This window comes from Dermacentor albipictus, chromosome 7 (genome assembly GCF_038994185.2).
Source record: "Dermacentor albipictus isolate Rhodes 1998 colony chromosome 7, USDA_Dalb.pri_finalv2, whole genome shotgun sequence".
Taxonomy (NCBI): domain Eukaryota; kingdom Metazoa; phylum Arthropoda; class Arachnida; order Ixodida; family Ixodidae; genus Dermacentor; species Dermacentor albipictus.
The window spans coordinates 89561120-89573088 of NC_091827.1; the positions used below are offsets into that span (position 1 = coordinate 89561120).

An 11969-nucleotide genomic window follows, 5' to 3' on the forward strand; every position below is an offset into this window, starting at 1 on the left:
TGGAGGCACGTGACCGCTCGCCATCCGTTAGAGAAAAAGTACAGAGTCTCTCGGCTGCACTGCTTTGGTGCGCTGTTTAATACAAACGGGACTTAACATAATAATACTGACCCTTATAATAAGTATAATTGCCATAATTTGCTCGCTTTTAGGGACTCTGGGTGTCTTCGTTGATTTTTAGTAGGTCTATCTCGTATCTTGAAATGCGCATTACTTCAATCGATGTATCGAGAAATAGCCTACTTCTACAGGTTTTATTGAATGTAACATGACACAGGCGCAAGATACCCAAAAAAGATTATGTCAAGATGGTATCTCACCTACATGCACCTTCAATACTACCAAGCCTTGCCGTTGATTGAACGCGAACTTATTCTACTGTTTCTTATAGGTATGTCTAAAGAGAGAGAGAGAGATACAAGATCTATTGACACAACTGGTAAATGATGCAAGAGCGACCATCTGTGGAGCCTCTGAGTCACGGCATTGCCGTAAAAGCGAATGATGGTTACTAGCGACCTGATAATGCATCGACAAATTATTGCGCTGGACTTACTTTCTCTCACGTGATTGATTGGACCGTGCTCTCAAGGCAAGGCGTTTCTTTGTGCCCGAAGCATCTGTTTTAAAATAATTTTTGCCACACGAAGTTCAAGGTCGGCCACTAAAGTTCAGTTCTGTCTAACATATTGCAACTCTAATAATCATAATGGCATAGCCAATAGTGGTTAAATAACACATGACTGTAGAGTCAACGTTTTGAGATGGGGACCTGTCTTCGCCGGAAGATGACGAAGACAAATCATATTCTCAAAACGATGGCTCATTAGGCCTCCCTTGGTGGACCACGGTCCATCGCTCCGAGCCTCCATCGGCCTGTGAAACTTTGGCTCGTCATGAAGGATTTATGTTGGGCAATAGTCTGTGATTATGTGTTGCTTACCGGCAATCATCACTGCGTATTATGCACATATAGCTGCCATGAGACTTATTACGGACACGTTTAGTTAAAGACACATTTAGAGCAGCTTAACTTGAACAAACACTGTTTGTACGGAGCAAACATCAAATGTTTTGGAAATAATACCCAATACGCTAAGAAATTCAAGGAAATCGCCAGCGCCCCTAGCAGTAAAATTAAAACGACGCCTAAGGCGTGTTCGCGCTAAGTACGTTTTCTGCGTCACTTGACTTCTCGCCACACCGACGGTAAGCGGTAGTGCCTGGTAGATGAGCAATTAGAGGAGTGTGAGCGCGGTCACTTGAGGTTAGGAGCGGTACAGCAGCGCTAAAGACCGTTTTCGGACGAAAGGAAAATGTATTACGCATACGCGCGTTGTGTGTGAAATCTACTCCTTTCTGCCAAGCCTTTCGCACTTATACACCATCCGTAATGTCGAACCGACTAGATTTACCTTGGTCACTTGCAGGTAACTGCGTTGCTTGGTGCCGTAACTGCACTTATGGTCATCCTGAAACCTTGAGAAGCAACCCTACCCCTCAATAAAACAGAGCTACACTCATTTTTCTATGGCCACACGCATGCATTTACTAGAAATCGCCTCAATTGGGACAGCACAGTTGGCCTCTCTGCCTGCGCGCAAGCGAGTATGGCTCTATGCTGGCTATTGTGCTGGCCCGTAGCGAGCTTTCTTTCCTCATGTGTAGCTATTTTCAGGCACTCTTGCAATAGACTTTAAACCACTGGTCACATTTTTGTAACGACCACGCCGGCTCACCTTCCCTGGACCCTTCAACGATTGCAGTCGTTTAACATCACGTGCGGAAATGCCGCAAGATGCAGCTGTTACGCGCCCTCACAAGTTGCAGCTTTTCGACGTAATACGCTCAGTTAGCTGTACTGTTGTGTACGCAGCTCAACGAGAAAAAAAATCGAGGACTTGGCTCCAAGAAAAGTAAGAGAGCGCATTCATATTATTTATTGTGCGTACGAACCCATTGATTGGGAAATACTTCTAGTTTAAAGGCGTTATTATTCACGCCTTCGCGTTCCACTGCATTCGCTGTTTTTATTCACACGTCACTCGAGCGCTGAACCGACCCCGTGCAAACGCAAAATGGGAGCAGCTGCATCGCGTACCTTTATTACTTGCGAGAACGCAGCGCACGTGCGAGACATCAATCGTGACGAAAAGTGTCTGTGGCGCAGGTGGTAGTTGTTTTTTCGCTCATATGGATGAGAAGCTAGAGAAATTGCGAGAACGAGTCCTCTCAGACACATTGCTGAGCCAAGGCTCCTAAATGTTTCGATAATAGATCCAGCGCCATGTATTTCTTTGACAAGGTCGCTAGGTGGCCGCCGAAAACACACGGGGTATAGAATGCGCAAAGCTGTTTGTTCGTAAGTGCTCTTTGACATTGGCTGGACACCGTCGCTAATGTTATTTCGAGTGCCCGGATTGGTTCTTTTTGCTTTTACAAACAATTCTATTGTAAGAAAATTTTGCTGAATACGGGCCTCAGTTCTTAGCGAGAGGTAGCTACGTGTTGCCAATGACTTCCTCGGAATTTTCTATATTTAATGGTTTGATTCGTTTATTATTACGATAGCGATTATATGGACACTCCAAGCGCAATTTCTGCCGTCGCCGTCGTCGTGAGGTTTCGTATAGAGCCCAAGGGCGATAAAGTCTTTCCCACTCAACGAGTGCTGTATGTGCGAGGGTATGTGCGAGAGGCCCGGGCAGGCACGCGCAGCCGCCCGGGCCGCTGTGTCTTGAAGGCCATCTGCGATGGGTACAAAATTTACGCTGCCCTGTTTTCTTGGCTTAGTTCGCGTTGATGCGAGCAGTAGCACGAAGGTCAAGTTGCTCACTGCTGCTTCCGCGCTTGCTCACTGCAGAATTTTGACAGCGAGTTTCCGCAGTCATCGAGTGAGATTTGTTCATGTTTGCTTGTGCGTGCTTGGCAACATGCTTGCTAATTTCGTTACTATGCCCATGTATACAAGTTTATAAAGACGATAAAACTACTATCCGTACATCGCTTATCTGTCCAATAATTTGACTCGCAATTGGTACTTAGCCTTTCGGGAGAAACTGCGACTTTTTCTTTTGCTCATTGATGTCTTTTTTTTTTACACTGTAACTCTAAGCTGCCATTCTGCGGAGGTGAGTGGACGGTCGGTATGTGAAAAAAAAAAAGCAAGATAGAGTGCCACTGGTGTGCGTAACTTTTGATAGGGCGCTTTCAAATTAGTAAGTGTTCTGATTTTGCGTGACGTTCTTTAGCTACAAGCTGTTAGTTTTCTTCCGTCGTGTGCTTCCGAACAAAAGTGAGTTCAGAGTGAGTGCTTGCCTCGTGTACTTTCCTTCTCTTTCGTTGCATTGTGAGCGCTCTACAAGCTTCAACATGGAGGCCTACTAACTCACTCAGTTTTACATCTTAATCAAGAAAAAAACACCCCGATTTCCTAAAACAGCCTCACATTTCAATACTTTGGTTTGCCTAGAAGGCCAGCTTGATGTACCCTGATGGCTCTCTGATAAAGACTTCAGCATGCATTTAGATATAGCGACAACTGTAAGCGCACATTCTCCATAGAATAGGGTGGTGGCGAAGCATTGATTCTGTCTAAAGTTCCTGGGGCACTTTACCAATGCAGCTTGCTGACAATATGCTGTTCAGTTTTCAATGAAAAATCAGACTGCAGGAAACATCACAGTAGAAAATCGCATACTTTCCATTGCAAAATCAAAGACGTAGGAACGTCCTAGTGCCCTCGACAGCGCAAACTGCGCAACAACCACAATTGTATATGTACTGAATTACATAAGGTTAATTGAAATTCGCCCGCGCCTTTGGCAAGGCACGTCGGTGAACAAATTATTCACATTCCGCGTAAAACCTTTTATTTAAAATTCTCAATTCTACGCGAACTGCCTCATACTATGGGGTGCTATGACATTCACAAACATGTTAAAAATATGTCTTCCTCAAGAAAGTTTATAAAGCAGGGTTTAATGTTTTGCATGATTGTCCTATATCAGACCTATTTCCACAGGCAGATCAACTACCACTGTTACTTTCATGGCATTCAAAAGAGAATTCAAGGAAAATCGTAGATGTCTGACCGACCTTGCCGTGCTTCAACACGACGTGACGTTTTGTGTCAATCAACATAAATATATTTCGATGGTGGTAGCTTCAAAGCGAATTACTCAAAAGAAAAATTGTCCAATACACTCCCTACACATTTGAATACACTCAACAGAAATGGAATTCCAATTTCAACAGCTACACAACGAACTCCTAGAATGTATTTTTTTCTTCTGTCTATATAAATCATTTCAATTTAAGTAGTAACGCATCGCCCCGTTACTTTTACTCCTTTTGATGCACGTGAGTTTTCATTTTTTTTTTAGTCTACGCACTTCAAGTGACTTCATTCTGTCTCGTTACTTTTATTTTACTGGGAGCTGGTTGATATGCGTTTCCACATGTCGTAGGGCGTCTCGCTCGTGCTGCAATCGCCGATCGCATTGTACTGAGGGAGTTGTGGGTTCCTGTCAAGCTGCTCTTAGAGGCATCTTTTACCCACAGCCTCCTTCATCATTTTTATTAGAATAAAATTCTACTGTGTTTAATTGCTTGTGAATGAATAGCAAAAAGGGGTTCCACTCGTTCTATTTATTGCGCGCGCAGTAGATTGAATGTATAGTGATTCTAAAGCAAGAAGGATTAGCAAATTCTGGTGTTTATATAGCCGTACCAGAAGGTGAATTTCAGTCACTTGTTTCCCTCTTTCATAGTGTCGTAGAGTTATTTTATTAATTCCTTGAGCTTGCGGTTTCTACAATGTAATCAGCCTGCCTGGTAATCTTCACATGGGATTCTATATGGAAGACCAACAGCACCTGTAAAGCATGCTTTTTCAAAGCCTTGTTTAACTCGGACAAACAAGGGAGTGAGATTCCTTGCCGTAATATGGCAGACATGGACGTGACAACACCTGAAAATTCTTAACAGTGATTCACTCACTCCAGAGACGGAAGTAAGCAATTCCTGCTTCTTCCGTGCTGCACTTTGGACAGATTGGTTTAGCAGAAAGCCATAACAACGCGTCGTTTTCGAGACCTAATAGTTGATCAGTGTAATCGTTGTCGACCAAGCCAGTTGCCTGTTTTGGAATTCACGGTTCCGGGCTTCAGCTGAAAAGCACAAGCGGAACGCACGGGTGAACAGTGCTGCTGCTACGGATCGCTTGTATGCCCGATAGGGATGCATTGAATCAAAGTAAACTTTTTTGTGGCGGTCTACTGGCTACTTGAGCATCGTGTGATGAACCGTATTACCATGTTACCTTATTAAAGACATAAGCATAACATCACGTTAGCTAAAGCCATCAATATTCACACAAACTTCAGAAGTGCACGAGAAGGAGTAAATGTAGCATTCCTTATTTTACGAGGATTCGTCGAGCTGAAAGCGCAACTTTTCATCGCATGCATGCTCAAAGAGCGTACTGAAGGCTCGCCGAAGACCTCGCTGTGTAGCTGCTCCTGCAGTCAACTTCATGGATGATCCGAGAAACACTTACCCGGAAAATGTTGCCGGAAGCGCTAGCTGGTAAGTAAAACGTCTCTGACAAAGAGCTTAAAGGGACACTAAAGTGAAAAATGATTTCTTCTGCATCAGTAGATTACCGTTCTACAACACCAAAAACACCACTCTTGCAACGCTAAGACGTTTGGGAAGCCATAAAAAGCGCAAGAACGAAATACGGGTGGCGACGCCTACTTAAGTTCCCGCACCTGGGGGCTGTGACGTCTTGGATTTTGATGGCATCTTCTAGGGCCTACTAATTATATATAGAGATACAGATTGACTACATTGTGTTCTAAAGGAACCAAATATTAAACATGGCAAGTTTCGGGAACCTTTATTCAGCCAACGCGGCCCAAATGCGAAAACATACTTTGGAATCCCTGACGTCACGCTGACGTACGGCGCTAGGGTTTCGGCGCGAAATTCAAATACTGATACTTGGACCTTCATTTTCTCATCTAATAAACTATTTTCTTGAAATGACTGCCTGCAGGGTTTTCAAACAATGCTTCATTAGTCTAAACTGATTTATTGTTTCGCTTTAGTGTCCCTTTAAGCCTACAAGAAAGGCAAAGTTGGCGGGTTAAGGTGATTAAAATCTCGCTAACTGTAGCGACTTCTTGGCCGAGTTAACACCACCGACTAGGTCTTAGGAAGAAAACAAGGACGTCCATTTTGATAGCACGCACGTTGCCTGCGTAATGTGTGGCTTTGCATTGTCTTTGCATTATCACAACTACAGAAAACAGTATTACTCGGTTTTCAAATATGCGCAAAATTTACAGTTGGTTTAAGCTTCTTTGAATAAACACAGGCTTGCTTATTGAACTATTCAACAACAGGGATGTGAGAAGCGATAACTTGGAAGCGACATGTAACACAGTGGAGTGTTTGTAAGCAAAATTTCCTAAAATTACCCACCATTACCATTTTTACATACAGGGTGGAGCCCAGTAAGCCACGACAAACACAGCTGGGCCGCACGAAAAGAAAAGACACTTATCAAACCAACCACTTCTATTCGGAAACCAATTTCCCATTTAGGCATCTTCTTGGCAGTGTTTTTTTGGATGTGCAAAACAGGATCTTTTTTTAATCATCCGTAAGAATACGTGTATTGTAATATGGCTGACGACTTAAAACGTTTACTTGGCAAAACAGTTCATAGACTGATGGATCAGCAACCTATGAGTAACATAGCGTAAGATACCATATTTCTTTTCCTGTCACACAGCAAGTGCGCAACATGAAAGTGGATGAAAGCGATAAGGGGTCATTCTCCATGCTATTTAGGCAATCTTGAAGGGCAATTCGAATGGATCGCACTGCCAACTAACGATATACTCGCAAAATAAAGCTTAGTGCCTAATTTTCTAATTGTGCGCTACATGAAACGCGCCGGGATGTTACACGCGCAGCCATAGCTGCACGGATACGTTGTGTGCTAGTATGCTGCGTTTTTAATGTGTGCATAGATGTGTACCCGGGAAGGAAAAGCCATCCTCGCGTCACGAACGAGCACAGGCTAAAATAAGTATCCGGTGTATGAGGTTGGGGGTTAACTTGGAGGTCAACAAAGAAGCTCGAAAACAGGTTAAGGACCACGCAAAGAGCAACGGAAAAAAAAAACGCGGAGCGTACCTTTATGAGACAGGAAGAGAGCGGTGTGGATCAGAGAGCAAACGGAGATAGCCAATATTTTAGTTGGCATTAAGAGAAAAAAATTGAGCTGCGTGGGCCATGTAATGCATAGGTCAAATAACTGGTGGACCATTAGAGTTACAGAATGGCTGCCAAGGGAAGGGAAGCGCAGTCGAGGACGGCAGAAAATTAGATGGGGTGATGAAATTAGGAAATAAGAAGGCGCAACTTACAATCGGCTAGCGCAAGACAGTGGTAATTGGAGATCGCAGGGAAAGGCCTTCGTCCAGCAGTGGACGTAAAATTGGGGTGATGATGATGATAATTATGCTCCTGCTGCTGATTATGATGGTGGTGGTGGTGGTGGTGGTGGTGGTGGTGGTGCTGGTGGTGGGAACCAAGGAAGGCCAAAAGTCAGGGCAAGAAATTACTTTGTACCAGCGAATAATGGGACATTGCATTATTCCTGGAAACACTACAGCACATGCTGCAGCAGAACAAGTGCACGACAATGAAAATACGTCACAACTTCCTCTTACCTACCACTAAATCTGCTTGCTGCTGCGCTAGGTATCCTGTATACTTAGTACAAACACCTGGTTTGATGAGAAATAGTCAAAGCATTCAGAGTAATGCTTTAGAGGCCGTGACATTAAGCTGTCAATTCAGCCAAGGTTAAGCGACAACAGAAGTTTTGTGATTTTGCTGCACCTTGACATAATGAGTGGTGGGAAAACTAAACACTCTACCGCACTGGCTGTGTCTTGGCACACCCCTTGTAACTTTTTCCTCAGCATTCAATGCAATACTCATTGCTCTTAGCAGAGTGGTGTTGAAGCGTACGGACCATTTCCGCACATGATTGTCGTTACTCAGTATCTGGGTCCTCTGTGAAGCGCAGCGCGTCTTTGTTGCTGGGACTTCAAGAGGACGCTCCTGGTTGGAACAATAAAAACCTGTAAAAATCATCCGTAGGTGAAATCCTGGCATTAACGTTCTAAGTGACCTTCAGTGATATCGAGGCATACTAGCCCCGGTTTGATTACTCAGCCAACAGCTGGTGGAGCGTGAAGAATATGGTAGAAATATGGAGCTACAGGGTTTGCCAGTCTGAACTGGTGGCTGGATGAAAAATCTCGGACGCTCTACTGTAGTCCGCGCCAAATTGAGCTTTCCAAAACTGCATCACGCGCTACAGCTTGTCTGGGTCATAAAGTGGCGAATTACATGTAATAGATTGCTGGAAAAAGAATTTTAAATACAGTGAGCCTTACTAACTAACATATGTAATGGCTCAATTACAATATCACATTAAGTAGGAATTCATTACAAGTAACAAATTACATGTAGTTCGTTAGTACAAGTCAGTTTAAAGGGGCCCTGAACCACTTTTTATCGAACTGGAGAAAGGCATTTGAAGTGAAAACAGGCTCTTTCAGAAATACCTTGCCGCAAAAAGTACTCCAACGCATTCAGCAGAAGCGGAGTTATTGGCATTCAAACACGGCATTCCCTGTGCTTCCTTCCTTATTCAGTGCCTTGCACTGCGAAGGCTACGGCGCAGTGGGGCGTGACCACAACGCTCCGCCTTCTAAATGTCACCGAGGCGAACGGTTCAAATTTCATTTGGATGTTAACGTAGACCCCACGACTACCACCTACGAAGTGGTGATAGGTGCCTACGAAGTGCTAAACATGAGCCAAACGAGGTTGTCCTCAGCGAGTCGCAGTGCGCTTAGCCAGTGGACCCGTGGCGGCACCCCATTATGGCCGCGGTATCTACGCCGTGTAGCCGAGCGCAGCTTGATGTCAGCTATCGGCCAATAGCAGCCGTCTACGGGAATGGTGAAATAGTGCGTCCGCTGACGAAATAGTGTTTCTAGAAGGGAATGAGGACAGGGCCCTCTGTTGAAAAGAGAGCGTTTGAGAGAAAGGTGACTGCGCGATCCACTTGCGAGCTCCACGCGCCAAGTATGGCAGCAAACGTTGGCTGAGATGTTCACCCGCGCACTACGTTATTTCACCAAGCCAGAGTGGTGGTTCAGGCCCCTTTAAATCTAGCAAATATATGAGGATCACATCTTACTGTACGAGCTTGTGAATTTTTCCATCTACCTATTTTCAGTACTCCTCTTTGAATTTATTTATAGGCATGTAAATTATTTTTATACACATGTAAGTTATTACAGCTAGCTGTATATGGCTTGGGTTACGTGCATTTTATTCTCCCGCAACAAAAACTATCGTAATTAACGGTTCAATCAAGCATTCATGCTCCCGTAAGCAAGCAAAAGATTCAATGGCTCATAGGCCCGTAGGCAGAGGCTACAAGCACTCAGCAAAGTGAAGTGAACAGTGCTTGAATTCCTTCTAATCACGCATACAACATACAAAACGGCATGTCGAAAACTGTCATCATCACTGGTTCATACCCCTGCGAGCAATGGCTCTCACCCCAGTTAGCTATGGCTCATACCCCGTAAGCAAGCAAAAGATGCAGTGACTCATAGTCCCGTCAGGTTCATGGCTACTCATTTTGCATGAATTAGCTGCGATGACACTACCCTTTGCTGTGGTTGTCGGTGGTTTCAATGTGGGTGTGTCGGTACCGAAAAGAGAGCGGTTTACGGGTTCCTTGTTGCAGACATATCCTTTATGATGGCCTAACCGACCACGTGCCCAGCGGCATCATGGGCATGAATTTGACATTATCAAAGAATGCGATCGCAGTTGCGAGTGAAATACTGACCACCGATCAAGACAATAAATGTGTGTGCGTACCTTTCGTCACAATCACCACCCGTCAAAACAGTAAATGAGTTCGTACCTTTCTTCAAAATTATGTCACCTCCGTGTCGTGTGCTAAACAGCTTCTCTGGTCAACCACCTTCACAGAGTTAAATGGCTCATAAATTTTTGCATAAAGCGAGGAAATACATGCAAAACCGCAAAAACACACCAATTCATTGAGACGTGTACACACGAAAGATGCATTAATATACTTCTGCTAATTAAGCAGCACTGCAACGTTTATTATTATTTTATTTATTTACAGCATACTGCACAATTTAAATGGGTCCTACAAGGAGGGGCAACACAAGAAGACAACAATAACAACTACAAAAGCACAGCAAATTACATTGCAGTAAACAGAATATATAAAGAATGACACGTAGCAGGAACAGGAAACAATAAATCTGCAACTCTCCATAAGCAATTCTGTCAAAGGCATTAATACTGGCTAGTAGATCAGTCGGGAGTAAATTCCATTGAGTTATTGTGCGCGGAAAGAAAGAGTATTTAAAAACATTGACTCTAGCGTTGTACGGTGTTAGGGATTCCGCGTGATGCTTCCTTGCTACACACAGGAACGACACAGGGACGACACAAGGACGATAACTGCACAGACGAAGCGCATCTATCAAATGTTCATTGAAACATAGAGGGAGTGAGCACTGTGGGCAATTAGGCCAATTAGTAGAAGTATAACACCCGAATTGGCCCCAACGCAAGCCTTAATGCATTAATATGCCGAACAAAACTGGTTTTCATTCGATGCAGCCATGCACTACACCAGGAAATATATATAAAATGGCTACCCACCTATCGCTCTGACACTAGCTACTCGAAGCTGCCCACTAGAATGGATTTCTTTACACATAATAAAATTTTTGCGTGGCAGTCTAAAATTTTCGAGCTCTTTCGTCAGGTATATGAAATTGCTCTGCCAGCTCTTCTTGACTCAGAAGATGCTTTAGCTGCATTTTTAACCTTCGTTGCATGCCGCTGAGATCGTCGGCGAGCTACCGCAAGCTAGACAATTAGAAAGCGGAGCAATTGCACACGCAGACACCATCCTCCTCATCTGATTATAAACATTCACTACGCTAGCTCAGCCCCACCTAAGCCCTCTCCATTACAGCGCGCTCCTCGCCTCTTGTCAGACAGTCATGTTAGAAAAACGCAATAAGGTATTCACTGCTATTTGCTTTGAAAGGAAGGAGAAGTGATAAACGAGGATAGTGTTTGCTCTGGCAGTTCAAAAAACGTTGCGGGTCAATACCTGGTGCTTGCGCTGGCGGTCACGTAAATCGGACGTCAGGAGATTACGACAAAATCAGGGCCCGCGTTCACAGAAAGTGCTTGGCTAATGGCGTCCGTGCCATTATGCCAGGACATACTACAGCGAAGGCGATCAGCGAATGAAGAACAGCATTTATGAAAGAAATGCTTCGTGAATTCCGCCCCTGAATAGAATAGTTTTACGTATGCGGCCCTGTTTACAGGTACAGTCATTCTAGGTATCTATAAGTGCGTGTCAGAATCACACCCTATGTACTGGCTGTTACTGGTTATTAGTCCTGACGTGCTTTGTTTATTTTGACTGAAACGTATTTGTGTCCCATGAACGTTTATCACTCAACAAATCAGTCAACCAACCAACCAATCAATCAATCAATCGCCATGTCTAGTAAGGCTAATGCCATTATATTAGAGCGCGGCTCCTTGGCGCCCGTTCCTGCGTTAAGCGTCGGCGTAACCGAGCGAACGAGCACAGCGAAAGATGAAAGCGAACGCGGAGCGCAGCGGGAGATGAAAGAAGAGAGCGCGAGGAGGAAAGTGGAGTAGGAGTTTACAGTCAAAGCATGAGGCGGAAAGTGGAAGAGGAGCGGAGGTGAAACGGCCTGCGCATGCGCTGAGTTGCCGGCGGCTGCGGCATTCGCCTTCGCATGGGCGATCTCATCTGCGCTTCCGAGGGG

At 44.4% G+C, this 11969-nt stretch overlaps 1 protein-coding gene and 1 long non-coding RNA gene across 2 annotated transcripts in view; one reads left to right on the forward strand and one right to left on the reverse strand.

The window, feature by feature from the left end:
- The window catches only part of LOC135916784 (uncharacterized), a 44671-nt gene extending 42814 nt beyond the window's left edge, over window positions 1-1857 (reverse strand). Inside the window, exon 1 of the mRNA XM_065450237.2 lies at window positions 1740-1857. The gene's annotated coding sequence lies outside the window, so the exon portion shown is untranslated. The remainder of the gene's footprint in view (window positions 1-1739) is intronic.
- Window positions 1858-2226: 369 nt separating this feature from the next.
- The window catches only part of LOC135916774 (uncharacterized), a 37423-nt gene continuing 27680 nt past the window's right edge, over window positions 2227-11969 (forward strand). The window contains exons 1-2 of the long non-coding RNA XR_010569062.2: window positions 2227-2362; window positions 5480-5589. This is a non-coding gene — a long non-coding RNA (uncharacterized lncRNA). The remainder of the gene's footprint in view (window positions 2363-5479; window positions 5590-11969) is intronic.